Source organism: Balaenoptera physalus (genome assembly GCF_965194825.1).
Source record: "Balaenoptera physalus genome assembly, chromosome: 10".
NCBI lineage: Eukaryota > Metazoa > Chordata > Mammalia > Artiodactyla > Balaenopteridae > Balaenoptera > Balaenoptera physalus.
The window spans coordinates 41,784,444-41,800,097 of record NC_138889.1 but is presented as its reverse complement, the minus strand read 5'-3'; the positions used below and the strand labels follow the sequence as shown (position 1 = coordinate 41,800,097).

At 44.4% G+C, this 15,654-nt stretch overlaps 1 long non-coding RNA gene and 1 pseudogene across 2 annotated transcripts in view; both read right to left on the bottom strand.

Moving 5' to 3' along the window:
• Positions 1-15,654, bottom strand: part of LOC309636721 — a 939,587-nt gene that overhangs the window by 679,565 nt on the left and 244,368 nt on the right. The window lies entirely within an intron of this gene.
• LOC309636416 (lysine-specific demethylase 4D pseudogene) lies at positions 13,976-14,905 on the bottom strand (annotated as a pseudogene). The gene has a single exon. The product of its transcript is annotated as a lysine-specific demethylase 4D pseudogene (transcript).

Genomic DNA, 15,654 nt, shown 5'->3' with positions numbered 1-15,654 from the left:
TTCTTCTAATTTTCTATCCCTTTATGACTATGCTTTACCTTCTGAAATTTTTTCTCATCTTTATCTTGTAAACCTACTTCTATTGTCTTTTTCATTTCTCCTATCAAACTTCTAATTTTTAACAGCTCATTTCTGTCCCCTTAGCTTTTTCAAGTGTACATAGCTGCCTTCCCTGTCCCCCACCATTGTCTTCTTTTTGTTTCACAGGTGCACTTATTTCATCTCTCAGAAAATACTAAAACCAGACACATATTGAGAAAGCAAGCTTCATGTAATAATCCTTATGCTTAAAATTGACATTGCAATCTAGTATTTCTGTTGTGTTCTATTTTGTTCCCTTTTAAAAAATATGCTGCTGGTAACCCACAAAGTTGTTTCTATGACCCACTAATGGCTCATGTCCTGCAGTTTGGAAAGAAATATTCTATAAATCATGTTGAGGCTTTTGATCTTTCAATGGCCGAGACACAATCACATTTGCTTTCTGGGCAGAAATGGGCAGACTGGAGTGGCCTAGAATGAATGAAGGAAAACATTTATAAAGATCCAGATGAGAGATGGTAGCTTGGAGTGGGGTGGTGGTTGAGCCAGAAGCAGAGTGCCTACTAGGGTGCCTTCACTCACATCTTCTTATTTAATCTTATTTCCTCAGTGTGCCACGTGGGGAACTGGACCAGAGCGTTCAGATGCTTGTCCAAGATGGCATAATCAGTGAGTCCTGAGCCAGATTTGAGGCAGGCCCGTCTGCTTCGTAAGCCTGGCCTTTCCTCTAAGTCACAGCAAATCCATGAGGTGAGCCTATATAATAGGAGAGAAATTGTCAGAAGAGCACATTTTAGAGCTTAAGAACCAATTCCTTGGAGGCTTCAATACCTGAAAAGGTTGACTATGTTTGGGCCCTGAAATGAAACCTAAATTTATTTGTTAATTAAAAAAAAAAAAAAAAAAACAAGACACATACAGTGTGATGTCACAGTAACAACTAGACTTGGAGTCCCCTTTGATCTGGAGTTGATGACCCTGGTCACGAGGTACTTGTCCCTCAGCCAGGTCATCCTTACCCTTGTACACCTCTGCCATGTCCTCCATGGGAGGCTGTGAGGATTATGGTTTTCATGGGATTTTTTAATATTTATCTTACTATCTAGGATTATACATGTTCCCCAATGTCGATTCATGTTGTCAACTCTAAACACAATTAAACAACTAGAAATCAATCCCTCTCTTTCTCATGTTCTTTATACACGCTCTATTATGCTGCTTGTCATGTAAGGGTATTCATCATTCCTCTGTCTGTCTTCTCTACTAGATCGTGTACTTCGCGGAACAGGGTGGTCCCTTCTTAGGCTCTGGGTCCCATTGGCCACCACAGAGTCTGGAGTAATAGATGTCAAATTTGATAATTATGTTGTGTTTGAGAATATGCAGAATATAAAATTAAATTCTCAGTTTTTATGACTAAAGCATTTATATGATTTTAATTCACTGTTTTTCAAACTTTCTTGATCCCTGCACCCCCCTTTGATAAGCATAACTATCTCTGCCACTACTCCCCCACCCCCTTCGGCAAATTCTAGTTTTTACCCAGACCCCTGTCAGTGACTAACACGCACATAACACAGAACATTTGCACATCCCACAGCCAGGGCGATTTTGTCTACTTTAGTTCCTTTTAGTCTATAGTACAAACAAGAGAGCTTCTTTTTGTTTGCCTGCCTTCCAAAGAGAAGTTATATGATGATATTGAGTTTTCTTTTGCAAATTACAAACGTCCTCACCCCAAGATTCTAGAACACAGTATCTCATGGGAGTACCTTGATCTAATTAAAGTTTTTGCTGACAGCTCATTCTAGGGGAAGCCTGTCTTTCACAGCATCTTTATGAGCGATAATTCACTGTCTCCATTTGATCACCTCTGGTCCCTTTTCTTTGCCACTGATGCTCTTCTCCTGGGGACGAGGTTTCAAACCAGATCCTCTTAGGCCTCTGCACTCACACCCATGCCAATCCAACATCTGTCGGTAGCTGTCAGCAAAGACCTGAAGGGGAAGAATACTGGCTGATGTGGAATAAAATGACACTCTACTTGGATTTCAGTGGTTTGGTTGATTCTGTTCCAAGCTGTTTGAAGACATGAGTCAAAATCGACCCTTCTCCAGCCCTGCAGTTCTCACCACCTCATCTCTCATACCCAGTTTTTCATCCCTTCATCCCCGCCAATCCATTCTGCAGCTGCAGTAACTTCCTAAAATAAATCTGAGGACATCATCCTACTCTTACAGCTCATCAATCGCTCCCCATTTGCATTAGGATGAAACCCTGCTCCCTACCTGACCCCCAAAACCACTGAGATCTGATCCCTCCCTCTTGGGCCTCACCTGTGGCCTGTGTCACCTGGCCGTCTACGCTCTGAGCAGTACTATTCAACTTCTTGCAGTTTCTACCACAGACAGTGCTCTCTCGTGTCCCTGCGACATTGCATCATAAAATACTTCCCTTGGCCTGGAATTCTCACCTTGTATTCCCATCTCTTCATGTCTTTCATTGAGTTTTTTTTTTTTTTTTTTAAACACCATCCAGCTAAACATTAGTTCCTCAAGTCATCCATCTTCCTAACAAGTGTGTCCTCACTCACCCCTTGCCCTCCTCCTGCCCTACATGACATTAAGGACCCTTTCTGATTGTGCCTTTTTTTTTTGCAGCTTGTGGGATCTTAGTTCCCTGACCAGGGATCGAACCCAGTCCCCCTACAGTGGAAGCACGGAGTCCTAATCACTGGACCACCAGGGAATTCCCTGATTGTGCCTATTAATCCCAGTATTTCCCCTGTATCTAATTGCTACCTTCCCCCTCAGACATAAACATAGTGCCTGCTATACAGTAAGTATTCAACACAGTGAGTAAATAAATGAATAAAAGAAAGGGAAAAAAACCCTTCCGTGAAATTTCATTTGGAGTCTCATGGCTCTAGTTCATTCATTCATTTTCTAAATATTTTTAAAACATGTACCATGAGCACTGGCTAGATGCCGAGTATTCAGGGAGGAACGAGGTTAGACTTGGTCCCTGCTCTCATGCCAGCACCTCGCAGGGCTCCATGGGTAACCAGAAAAGAAAGCAGAAGTTAACTGATGCTCTGCCTTAGACAGGGAAGGGCAACGGTGGGGAACTTTCACGCCACGAGTCAGTTCTGTAACGAAGACTTCATGCTGAGTCACCTCTAGCCCAGGGCAAGACAGATACAGAATTTGTACCACAGAACTTGAAGCAGTAGGGAAGACAGACAGACAGACAGACAGACAAGGAGTTCTGATACAGTGTGAGAAGTGCTCCTTAAGAGAGCTATGTGCTATGAGGGCAGAGAAGGGTCGATGAAGCTAATCTGGGGAGAAGTAGCTCTGGAAAGACAGTAGCAATGGGGTAAAATCATACTTAATGATGAGATATGTTGAAACTGTGGCTTGTAAACTGGAATAATGATTAAATTTCTAGGTCCCTGAAGCTACTTCTTTGTCACTCCTCTCTGTTGATTGTCAAACGCTTGTATGAAATTGACGGGTAAGGAGGAAATTAACCCCATTTGGATTATGAGGAGAGGCAAGGAGGCTGAGGAGTAGCTCCTATTTGGGTGAGGATGCCTGATTTATTTTCCTAATCATGACTAAACCTAAGAAAGCATACCAGGCTCAACCCTCAAATGAGAAGCAGAAGGCCTCAGAGTCAAAAGTGGTGGTTGACACCCAAGCCAATAGGAGGCTGAATCACGCTCTCCTGAAACTGTGGACAGAACTGTCTTCTTTCTAGCAAAGTTACACCTTGGATGGTGTCTAGAAGTAACGCTAGACAACCGCAGTCCTCATAGAAGGAGCCACGTGTCCACAGGTGCGCTCTCACCCCATGAGCTTGCACTAAAACAGACATATGCTCCATAGACCACCTGAGCACTTCCGGATTGCTCAGCTTTGCGATATTGGTCCAGATGTTAGGGGACAACTGCAGACAGTAGTAACTTTGAGTCTCCTCATGCAGAGAAACATTTAAAATAAATTTTCTGAAACTCTTTTTTTTCGGCTTTCCTTATCTGTAGGGAGAAGAGTGTAGTGGTTATGAGCTGGACCCTGGAGTTCGACTGTCTTGGTGCAAATGCTGTGTGATCCTGGGCACATTGTGGAACCTCCCTATGCCTCAGTTTTCTCATCTACAAAATGAGGATAAGGATAGAACCTACCTCCTAGAATTGTTTTAATTATGACAACGTGCATTAATATACCATGTTTCATTGATTCTGAGACATGCATTTTTCACATTTTAACATGTCTGAAATTGAGGTGCAATTTAAAGTCAATAGCATAGCATAGTTTAGTAGCCTCAGTGGTATGAAAAATAATGGTGTAGCTTATAATCAGTGGCATCTTCGATGTGATGAAATTCAGGATACAAAGAGCTTAGAACAATACATAGCACATAAACTGTACTAAATGAATAGTTAATAGATGATATAGATATAAAATGTATATAGCTCTTCTAACTTCACCAGAGCCAACCTATATAGGTCATTTTTAAACGAATATCCAAGATAGCAATGGCAAATGATAACATGACTGACCCATTTCCCAGGAAAGAGAGAAGCTGCTCTTCATACTTGGCCTGGAGTTGGTGGAAGCATCTGGTACCCATCCCTTTATCTTAGCCAAGATCTCAGAAAGGTGATATAACTGAGACCCACTGAGATGTGGATACCTTGGACAAGTAAAAATTTGATGCCTCTTTAGATCAACATTCTTTTCCTAATCATTTATTAGAGCGATTGGTACTCTGAGACACAGCAGAGAAGTAGGATCTTAAAGTCAGTGAGTATTTGAGGCCTTTGTCTTTGCTTTATTAATCTGCTCCACATGGACCCAGGGCCCAACAATGAGGGCATCTGTTACAGATCTAATATTAGCAACAAACACAAGTCACGTCATCTTGCATAAAGAAAATAATGAGGGAGAAACATTCGGTCACTAGCAGAGACGTGGCACCATTAAACAAGCGGCTGTGTCTAAGGCTGGGGCTGTCTGTCATTCAGGGAGGGCACAAAAGAGGGGAGGGAGAAGATTGGAGAGTGTAAACCGTCCTTACTTTCCTTCCGTTCTGCTGTCCTAGGGAAATACGAGTGCCCTGCACAACTCCTACCATATCTGGCCCCAGGTCAGGCAGAGAGGTCCCCTGTCACCCTAGGAGGACATCCAGAGGTCTTAGGTGGTGAGTGTCAGAAACAGCCATGCTTAGGCCTCTGGAAGGTGTGCCTTCAGCAGAGGGGCTACCAAACTAACAAGTCATTGGATTAAAAACCCTTGGCCACGTGGCTTAGGGGATGCCGGGTGTCCCCCCTTTTCTAGCAGCTCCAAAGGTCCAGCGAGATCATTTGGATTACTTTCCATGGCTTGTGGAATCTCTGCAATCCCAATGGGCTGTTTAGAACAGGGGGCAAGTCTGAGCTGAGGAAATGTTTTATTTGCCTACCAGAACTTGGAAGTTTTTTTTTAACTAGCTGTCAACATTTACATGTTTTTTTTCCATAAAACCCCAAGTTGTTAGCTTCTCTGGAAAATTCAGAAAATGACAACCCCATGACCCTCATTCCCACAAAACAATAGTAGACTGGCCCCCAGGAGAGTCCTTGGCCTTACGATGGGGCATGAGCCGTCCTCCTCACAGCAACAGTCACTTAGATAACCGGCCTGAGCCGGGTGGGAAAGGGAATTTTCTACCAGGGGTCAAGGGTCTCACAGGAAAGGTCAGCAGGCTCTGGGTGCTGTGAGCAGTGGGCAGGAGTGGATGAAGGAAGGAGATGAACCCCATCTCAAGGAAATACAAACTCCCACCGCCCAAAAGCCAAGCCCCAGGTACACGGGCCTGACAGAGAGACTGCCAGCCAGCCCAGCCTGGACACTGTGCCCCGCAACGAGAGACACAGAAACATTGGCCAAGAAGCCTGCACAGAGCCTTGTCACGTGTCCATAGTTGGAATGAAGATGGGGAATGGCGGGGGCGGGAGAGAAGAATGTGTTCTCTCCGTGTCCCTCCATCCTTCCACTGGACCTGACGAGAAAAAAAACAAACCCTCTCATTGGCACTTGCTGAAGAATCTAAACTCCCATCCACCCCTGAAGCCTAACTCCCCATGGACCAAAAGTTAGATGGGTGGGTGTCAACTATGACTGCACAGCAGTTGTAACATTTGTACTGCAGCCAATGCAGCGGAAATTTTGGGGTGGTGAGAGGATGAGGGGAGGGTCTACACATCAGTGTGTTTCAAATGTGATTCCTGTGGGTTGAGGACCAGCGCACTGCAGTGGTGCCTCTCCACCTTGAACATTCCCCTGACTCACTTGGGATCTAGTTTCAAATGCAGATTCTGAGTCGGAGGTCTGGGGCCGTAGTCTGAGCCCCTGAACTTCACCAAAGTCAAAGGCGATGTCTGTACCGTGGATCCTGGCCACACTTTGTGTGATAAGAAGCTACAGGCTTTTCCAAGAGGCACAGGAAAAGATGTTCAACATCGCTAATTATTAGAGAAATGCAAATCAAAACTACAGTGAGATATCACATCACACCAGTCAGAAAGGCTATCATCACAAAATCCACAATCAATAAATCCTGGAGAGGGTGTGGAGAAAAGGGAATTCTCCTACACTGTTGGTGGGAAAGTAAATTGGTATAGCCACTGTGGAGAACAGTATGGAGGTTCCTTAAAAAACTAAAAATAGTGCTACCCTATGATCCCACAATCACAGTAGTGGGCATATAGCCGGAGAAAAACATGGTCTGAAAGGATACCTGCACCCCAATGTTCATTGCAACACAGTTTACAATAGCCAAGACATGGGAGCAACCTAAATGTCCATCGACAGGGGAATGGCTAAAGAAATGTGGTACATATATACAATGGAATATTACTCAGCCATTAAAAAGAATAAAATAATGCCATTTGCAGCAACATGGATGGACCTAGAGTTTGTCATACTGAGTGAAGTCAGACAAAGACAAGTATTTTATGATATCGCTTATATGTGGAATCTAAAAAAAATTGATACATATGAACATATGTACAAAACGGAAACAGACTCACAGACTTAGAGAACAAACTTACAGTTACCGGGGGGAAGGTGGGAAGGGATAGTTAGGGAGTTTGGGATTAACATGTACACACTGCTATGTTTAAAATGGATAACCAACAAGGACCTACTGCATAGCACAGGAAACTCTGCTCAATATTACCTAACAACCTAAATGGAAAAAGAATTTGAAAAAGAATAGATACAGGTATATGTATAACTGAATCACTTTGCTGTGCACCTGAAACTAACACAACATTGTTAATCACTTATATTCCAATATAAAATAAAAAGTTAAAAACAAAGAAGAAGAAGAAGCTATAGCTTTTTCCTTTGTCATTCTCCTTTCAACTACTTTAGCAGGGACAACCCCAAGTGTGTCACATCTAAGTTTGAAAGTGATAATAGTAATGAATAATATTATTAAAGTAATACAAAATAAGTAATAATAATAACTTCAATAATAGCTAGACTTTCTTGTGTGCTTCTCGTCGAACACTGTGCTGAAATCACACATTTTTTAAAAAAATTTTCAACTAGATGTGAAATAATAGCTTGTTTTTGCCTCAAGCTGGTTACAACTCTAAGTCTCTTACTTATATTAAGTCAGTTGAGCTTCACAACCATCCTATTGCTGTGAGTACTGTTATTATCATGTCCAGAAGCAGCCCGCCGAGGTCACACGGTTTTATGAGCGCAGCCCTGGTGTTTGGACACAGGGTGTGTGCTGGGCCCCGCTGGCTCTCCCAGGAGCAGGGGCCTAGGAGTGCCGAGTCAATTGCCCGTCGCCCTAGCAAAAGGCAGAGCTGGGCTTCCAACCTCCATCTGCCCGAATCTACAGACTGAGCTCTTGGAAAGAAAAGTGAACGATGTATACAAATTGGGAGTCAGGGTTCTTGGCACATTGTAGACCCTCATAATATGGTAACCACGTTTCCTGTCTCTAGCCTACTTGTTTTTACCTTTCTCCTAGGGTAGCCAGTGTGAACTGTAGACAAGCAGTTACGGGCGTGTCTTTATCCATTTGGGCTGCTATCACAAGATACCATAAACTGGGGGGATTGAACAACATGTTTTTTCACAGTTCTGGAGGCAGGAAGTCCAAGCCTAGGGTGCCAGCATGGTCAGCTTCTTGGTGACGGTTCTCTTCCTGCTTTACAGACAGCCACCTTCTTGCTGCATCCTCACAGGGTGAAGAGAATAATCATCTCTCTTTTCAGAAGGGCATTAATCTCATTCATGAGGGCTCCACCCTCATGATCCAAAGACTTCCCAATGGCCCCACCTGCAAATCCCTAATTGGAGATTAAGGTGTCAACCTATGAATTTTAGGAGGACACATTCGGTCCATAGCAAGGGGGCAGATAGTGGGAAAATGGAATGGAACACAGGAAATGGAATTGAAATGACCAGGCTCCCTAAAGGAGCCAAGGAATGTCAATGTCATGGGCGGAGGAAGGGGGGGATTTGACAATAAGCCACACTCACTCCTAGAGTGAAGGAGCCAGTGGGGACATTCAAAGCCAGTCCCATCCCCCTGCAGCCCTGGTAAGAAAGGAATGCCTGGAGCAGCCATCATTCTCCCAAAAAGGTGACCTGTGCCCATTTGTCAGGTACGATTGAGAAAAGTGAACAAGAGAGCTGCCATGAGCCCAGAACAGACTGAAACAGCTCTGAGAGCCCCAAGAGGCTTTGGCCCTGAACTTGAGGCTGACTGTTCCCAGTAAAGGATACCTTTCTTCAGAGGCTCTAAAAGCAGCAGTTTGGGGGAGAGCCTGGCTATGGTTATGGTAGCTGGGCAGAAGCTGTGGCGTGGTGAAACTGCCTAATTGCCTGTCTGTCTCCAAGCAGGTCATAAACTTCATATTATGTTCCCCTAGCATGCAGTACTAGACTGGCATGGTGATGGGGCTTAACAATATTTGTTGTGTCAATGAATGAAGCTCTCATATTGAAATAAGAGAAACAGAGTTTATTCTCTGGCTCTGTAAGTTATTTCAACCCCCACCTTAGAACTGGATATCTTATTTTAAAAGACATTTAACATGGAAGCAATTATGCTATAATAGGAAATATTTATTTATTTTAGGTGTTTCTTATGATGCTAGCTCTTGTTTCATTTCTATTGGTGGTTTCAAGTCATTCACTTAGTCGACAATTTTCATTGAGTCCTCACTGAACAGAGAAAGCCAAGAAAGATAATTATCAACTGTATTAATCTGGTTCAATCCATGAGCTAAACTATAGGTTAATAAAGTTCTCAGGGTCCTAGACGGTCGTGTGTAAGTACAGTCAAGGTGATATACCACAAGAGAGGTGAGGTTAGGTCACCTGGTTACTAAGGAGTTTCTCAGGAAAAAGAAACTTATGCAATAGACGCTTGACATTCCCAGGGAATGGATCCTGAGCCCTTTCTTTGCAAATTCTTCATCCTAGCTCTTTCCTAAAAATTATCCTTATCTGGAGCCAGGATTTCCCGTGCATAGCCTCAAATTCTAAATCTATAGCCCGTTCAACTCTGACACCTGATCTCTCACCTGGCAGCTGTTTTTAGAATTTCTCCTGAAGTCTCCTGAGGAGCTTCCTTCACTGCTCTCCACATTATTTGAATATGGGCCTCAGCACAATTCCAAAATATTGACTGCATTGATTTGGAGTTGCTCATAAGTAGCTGGGATGGCTGTTGTCAACTTAGTGAATGCCAGTGATCTGCTGGGTCTGTTAAAGTCCCACCTAATTCAATATGAGTCAGAAACGTGACATGTCAGCTGATACAGCAGGAAACGAGAACCTACAGACCTTCTGCTCTCAGGATTTGCCTCTGGGAGGAAAGATAGAGCCATTTCCAGGGATGGCTGTGAATTATCAGTGCTTTCAAAGACTCTGGGGCCCCCAAATTCCTCCATCCCCAGCTCACCTAAAACACCAATGGCCCCCGATCACTCAGTGGGAGGAGTTTGCATTCACTGAGTTATGACATACTGTGCCTTCCCCCCGCCTCAGCTCCCGCCGCCTCTGTCCTGCTCTCCAGCCACGTTGCTAACCTGTGAGCACCTTAAGGCTGCCCCCACCGCAGGTATTTGCATGTGTTGTCCCTCTGCCTAGAATGATGCTCTCACTCCCTTGTCCACAGGGCGCACTCGAAGACCACACTCCCAAGAGGCCACCCTCTCTGACATAGCAGTCCTGTCGCTCTCTAACCCCTTACTCTGCTTTATTTTTCCTCCTAGCCCTTATGACTGCTTGACTTGTTATGTCTCTCTTTATAATGGGAATATAAGATCCAGGAGAACTGAAACTTTGCCTTTTTCACTGTTGTGCCCCAATTCCACAAACAGTGCCTGGTACATGGTAAGTGCTTAGTAAACATGTGCTGAATAAATGAATGAATGAATAAGTGAGTGAGTGAACGGGCCCTGAAATATATAGGCACCATGTGAATCTTTTGAGAAGAGGCTCTCTGAGAGATGGGACAAAGAAAAGATGCTGTCTGAGGTCTACAGGCCTGGACGTAGCTCTGTGTTAGTTAGAGGGGCCTGAACATTTAGGGCATGAGGATACTGGATGCCAGGATCCTAGAAAAATCCAGAAACCCGGTCACACAAATGTTGCATTTTCATAGAGTGGCACCTCCAACATGTTACCCATGCCCAACAGGGCTCAGTTGTGCCCTTCCTCTGTCCTCTCTGAAATTGCTTATCCCCCTAACACCCACCACTCGCTGAGGAACCGTGAGAAGGGTCTCATTATTACCCTGTAATCACTGCAGGTCAATGACAAGGAGCTTGTGAGGCGTTTCAGTCTGAGAGGCTGGTGAGCAGAGCGGGATGGGCAAGGGCTGCTCCTCACCAGGATCTGTTCAACTCAGATCAGCGTCCAGTCCACTTATCTCGGGAGCCAATTCCTAGCATCTGTTGTGGTTTCCTATTTAAAGTGATGAAAGGTAACACAAACATTGGGGGAAAAAGCAACTTCAAAACCCATATATGGGGCTTCCCTGGTGGCGCAGTAGTTGAGAGTCTGCCTGCCAATGCTGGGGACACGGGTTCGGGCCCTGGTCCGGGAAGATCCCACTGCCGTGGAGCAACTGAGCCCATGCGCCACGGCTACTGAGCCTGCGATCTAGAGCCCGCGAGCCACAGCTACTGAGCCTGCGTGCTGCAACTACTGAAGCCTGCATGCCTAGAACCCATGCTCTGCAACAAGAGAAGCCACTGCAATGAGAGGCCTGCGCACCACAACGAAGAGTAGCCCCCCGATCGCCACAACTAGAGAAAGCCCACGTGCAGCAACGAAGACCCAATGCAGCCAAAAATAAAATGAAGTAATAAATAAATTTATTTAAAAAAAACAAAACAAAACAAAACCCATATATGGTCACCATCTAACGACATAAATATCATGGTGAAGTTATTTCTAAATATCTGGAAAGGAATCCTTACTCACACGGAAACTGAATTGGTGTAATGGTTAATCTCTATGAATAATTCATTGTGGCCAGGTAGTCAGACAAATCCATAACTGACGCTTTTATAAATCTTAGAGGAGTCCCAAGACCCGAACTCCAACCTCTACAAGTTACGTTTAAATACAGGTTCTAATGTTCATCTTACAACTTTGGTTCCTAAGTAATAGTGATAATAGGTAATATTTAGTTAGCACAAATTATGTTTGCCCGGATCTGAACTTGTTATGTGCAAACTCTCTCAGAGGAGCAATGTGGCTAAGAGCTCATTTTGCCTAAACTGGCAAGTGGAGAGCCATGGAAACCTGATTTGTTGAAAGACTACTAAACAAGTTGGTGTAGGAGTCTGAATAAGGGCTGGGTCCTCTGGCTCTTGACTGATTGTGAAATCTTTACCTTGCCTTTGTAACACTGTAACAAGGAGAAATACCCCAAGGAGTGGAATTTGCAAATGGGTATGTGTGACCTTTTGTGCAAACATGAGGTAGATCAGGAGCAAAAACAAACAAACAAAAAAGATAAGTTTTCTACCGGTAAGAATAATTGGCAGTTTGTTACAAAACTAAATATAGTCTCACCATAAAATCCAGCGATTGCACTCTTTGGTATTTACTCAGATGAGCTGAAAACTTACATCCACACCAAAACCTGCACACAAATGTTTATAGTAGTTTTATTCATAATTGCAGAAAAACTTGGAAGCATCCAAGATGTCCTTCAGCACGTGAGTGGATAAATAAAGGGTGGTACACCATACAATGGAATATTATTCAGCAACAGAAGGAAATGAGCTATAAAACCACTAAAAGTGGAGGGAACTTAAAGGCATATTATTGCGTGAAAGAAATCATTTGGAAAAGACAAAACTATGGAAGCAGTAAAATGATCAGGGGTTGTGGGGGAGGGGGGAGGGGGAGATGAATAGGCAGAGCACAGAGGAATTTTAGGCAATGAAACTATTCTGTATGGTGTTATAAGTGTAGATACACGTCATTATACATTGGTCAAATCCATAGACTGTACAACACCAAGAATGAACCATAAATTAAACTACGGACTCTGGGTGATGATGAGGAGTCAGTGCAGGTTCATCGATTGTAACAAATGTTCCTTTCTGCTGTGGATGATGGTGGAGGAGCCTGGGAAGGAGTATGTGGGAATCCTCTGAATTTTCCACTTAATTTTGTTGTGAACTACTCTGAAAAAATTGTCTATTAAGTAAAATAAAAGTAACGTGTAAGCCTGTGGGGTGGGGTGGTGAGGAAAACAACAGTGGAAGTGAGCATCAGAGAAGGAATATGAGCGGATGTCCTTGGCCTTGGGCTGGCCCTAGAGGCCAGCAGAGTGTATGAATGCACATCAAATTAACTGAGCACCTCCTACATGCCTGTCACATTTACATCCCCAGTATCTTCACAAAACTCTCGCACTGTAATTATGGCTCAGAGAAAATCAATGATTTTTTTGCTGAAGGTCCCACGACTAGAAAGTAGCAAAGCGCAGGTTTGAATGCCATTTCTGCTGACTCGAAGTCCAGTTCTCCCCTCTAAGTAACTGCTGGAAAGGTCCAAGCAGTGACTACGGAAAAGTTTGCTTTACGAAAGACATCACGCTTCACATTCAACTTTGCACATATGCATACAGAGTGGGTCCATGGATGGACTGAGTTTGTGGATGGAGGGAAAACACAAAACCACATCAACAGCATCACATTTATTTACTTCACCATTAAAAGAAAAAGAAGAGGCTGCAGGGGAGGCGATAGGGAAGGAGTACTGAATAGAGAATCATTATTACTATCCAGAGTAATAGCCTTTCTGGAATTTCCCATACCAAGGACAAAATTTCATAGTGGACAGGGTCAGTTTCTCCTGGGAGTCACCCTCTCTGCCATGATGAGGAAGGAAAGCTTCTGCAGCTCTGGAGAGGGGCCAGGGAAGGTGGCCTCACAGTCTGGTGACAATGCAGACCTCCCCATGTCTCCTTTCTTCTCTGTGGTGCATCCCAGAGACACGGCCCATCTTCCTCACCTCTTCATGGCCACACTCATCTTATTCTTGCATCTCCAAGCCTGGCTGGAAAGGAAGATAAAGTCTCCCCACCTCCCTACTTCCTTGCTGCTCCAAGAAAACAAAGTGTTCATTCCATATTGCTTCAGGAAAACAGAAGGCAACACACACACACACACACACACACACACACACACACACACACACACACACAGCTTCAGTACCTTACAAATCTCTGGTCTTAATGCTACTATTCTAGACCCCAACTCCCTTCCCAGCTGGTAATTAGAGGTCCCCTTTAGAGCCCCCACCCAGCCACCGATTGTTAATCTCCTAAGGGTACTCACCTGATATCTCCCTTATTCTGACCCAGATTTTTCCAAAGGTCATGCAGAGCCCTATTCCCAGGCCACTTTGCCATAATCGATCCAGTGCGGGGAGGCGAAATTGATGGCTTCCGCGCAGTTGAAGCCATGGTTGAAGCCAGAGTGGTAGCCATAGGGAAACGTCACGATGAACTCTCCAGCCTCCTGAGTGACCCGATCGAAGGGGATGCCGTTGTCCTTGAGGACCTTGGGCGAGATGAGAGCCACCTTGTGCCGCAGGAAGGCCTCACAGCCCCGCGCGCTGCCCGGGAAAAGCTCCCTGGCCAGGCGTTCCAGGCGCCGGCCGTGCTCCGGGGGCACCACGTACCAAGTCTTGGGCTCCCCGAAGTGCAGGTAGTTGATGCTGTAAAGGTCCATGTCCTCCGTGTGCCAGGCGAAGGCACAGGTAGGGGGTGTTGACGCCTTCGATGACCACTCCGCACTCCTGCTCCAGCAGGTCCTGAAGGGTTCCCAGGTGTCCAAGGTTCCACTGCTCCGTGTTTTGATCGAATAAGGAGCCACTGACGTCCGCACCATATACTGGTGAATCATAGAGGCGTGTTTTCCAATATTTTCGCTCCAGGTCCTTAAAATCAAAGTGTGCTGGAGTCCGATATTTTTCACTCTTTGCTAAGTGGTGGTACTCACCCACGGTCATGGCTTTCTTCTTTTTGTGGTATTGAGTAAACACACCTGCCTGCCCAGAAGTCACCTGCTGGAGGGGAGTGGCTATTAAGATGTCATCGATATCATTGTAGGTCTGTCTGCCTTTCCATCCTTTCGGTGGAATTACCTTGGCTAGGCCAGCTCGGTGTGCACCTTGCGACTCCATGTAAACAATATATTTGTTGAAATCTTCAAATTCTTCCATGGTTGGGTGGAAGGTCATAATCTTCCAACTTGGGTTCTGGCTACCAAAGTGCTTAGACTGCATGGCGGCAATAGAATAAGCAACGGACTCCCAGCTTCTTAGGTATGCTTTGGATACCTGAGAATGCTGGGGAGTACCTCTTCCCTATACTTTCTTTATTTTTAAAGAAGTTTAGATATATCTGAGAGGCAGGAACTCAGACTTGAACTTTTAAACAAACGAGGTGGTATCTTCTCCAGGCTTGTCAATCCACCAGAAGGACTCCGCTCTTGTCAGCATTTTGGAGCCAAAGAAAATAGACTATTTCCCAGAGGAGAGGGCTCTCTGAGCCAAGTCCTGCCTCAGCCTGCAGCTCTGTGAGTTTCCTCTGTTTGGGGTATAAGTGCCTGAGGCCTCTCCAGATTCCCAGGCTTGAGTGCATGGGTGGCTTCGCACCTCACTGTAGCAGAAAGTCTCTCCATGGAAGTTTCCAAGCCAAACCTACAGAAAGTACAAAATATAGAAAATAAGTGGATGACAAAACAAACTGATTTAACATCAAGTTAAAGAAAATTGTATAGCAATCTTAATTTCAAAGTTTGAATTTAAGGGCAAAAAGTACACTCTTTTGGTAGGCATGTAAACTGGTGCAGCTATGGTGCATACTATGGAAAACAGTATGGCAGTTCCTCAAAAATTTTAAATATAAGCAACATATGATGCTGCAGTCTCACTTCTGGGTATATATCCAAAGGAAATAAAAACAGAATATCAAGGAGATATCTGTCCTCCCTCATTCTCTGAGGTATTATTCACAATGGATAATATATGGAAACAACGAACATGTCCAGCGATGGTTGAA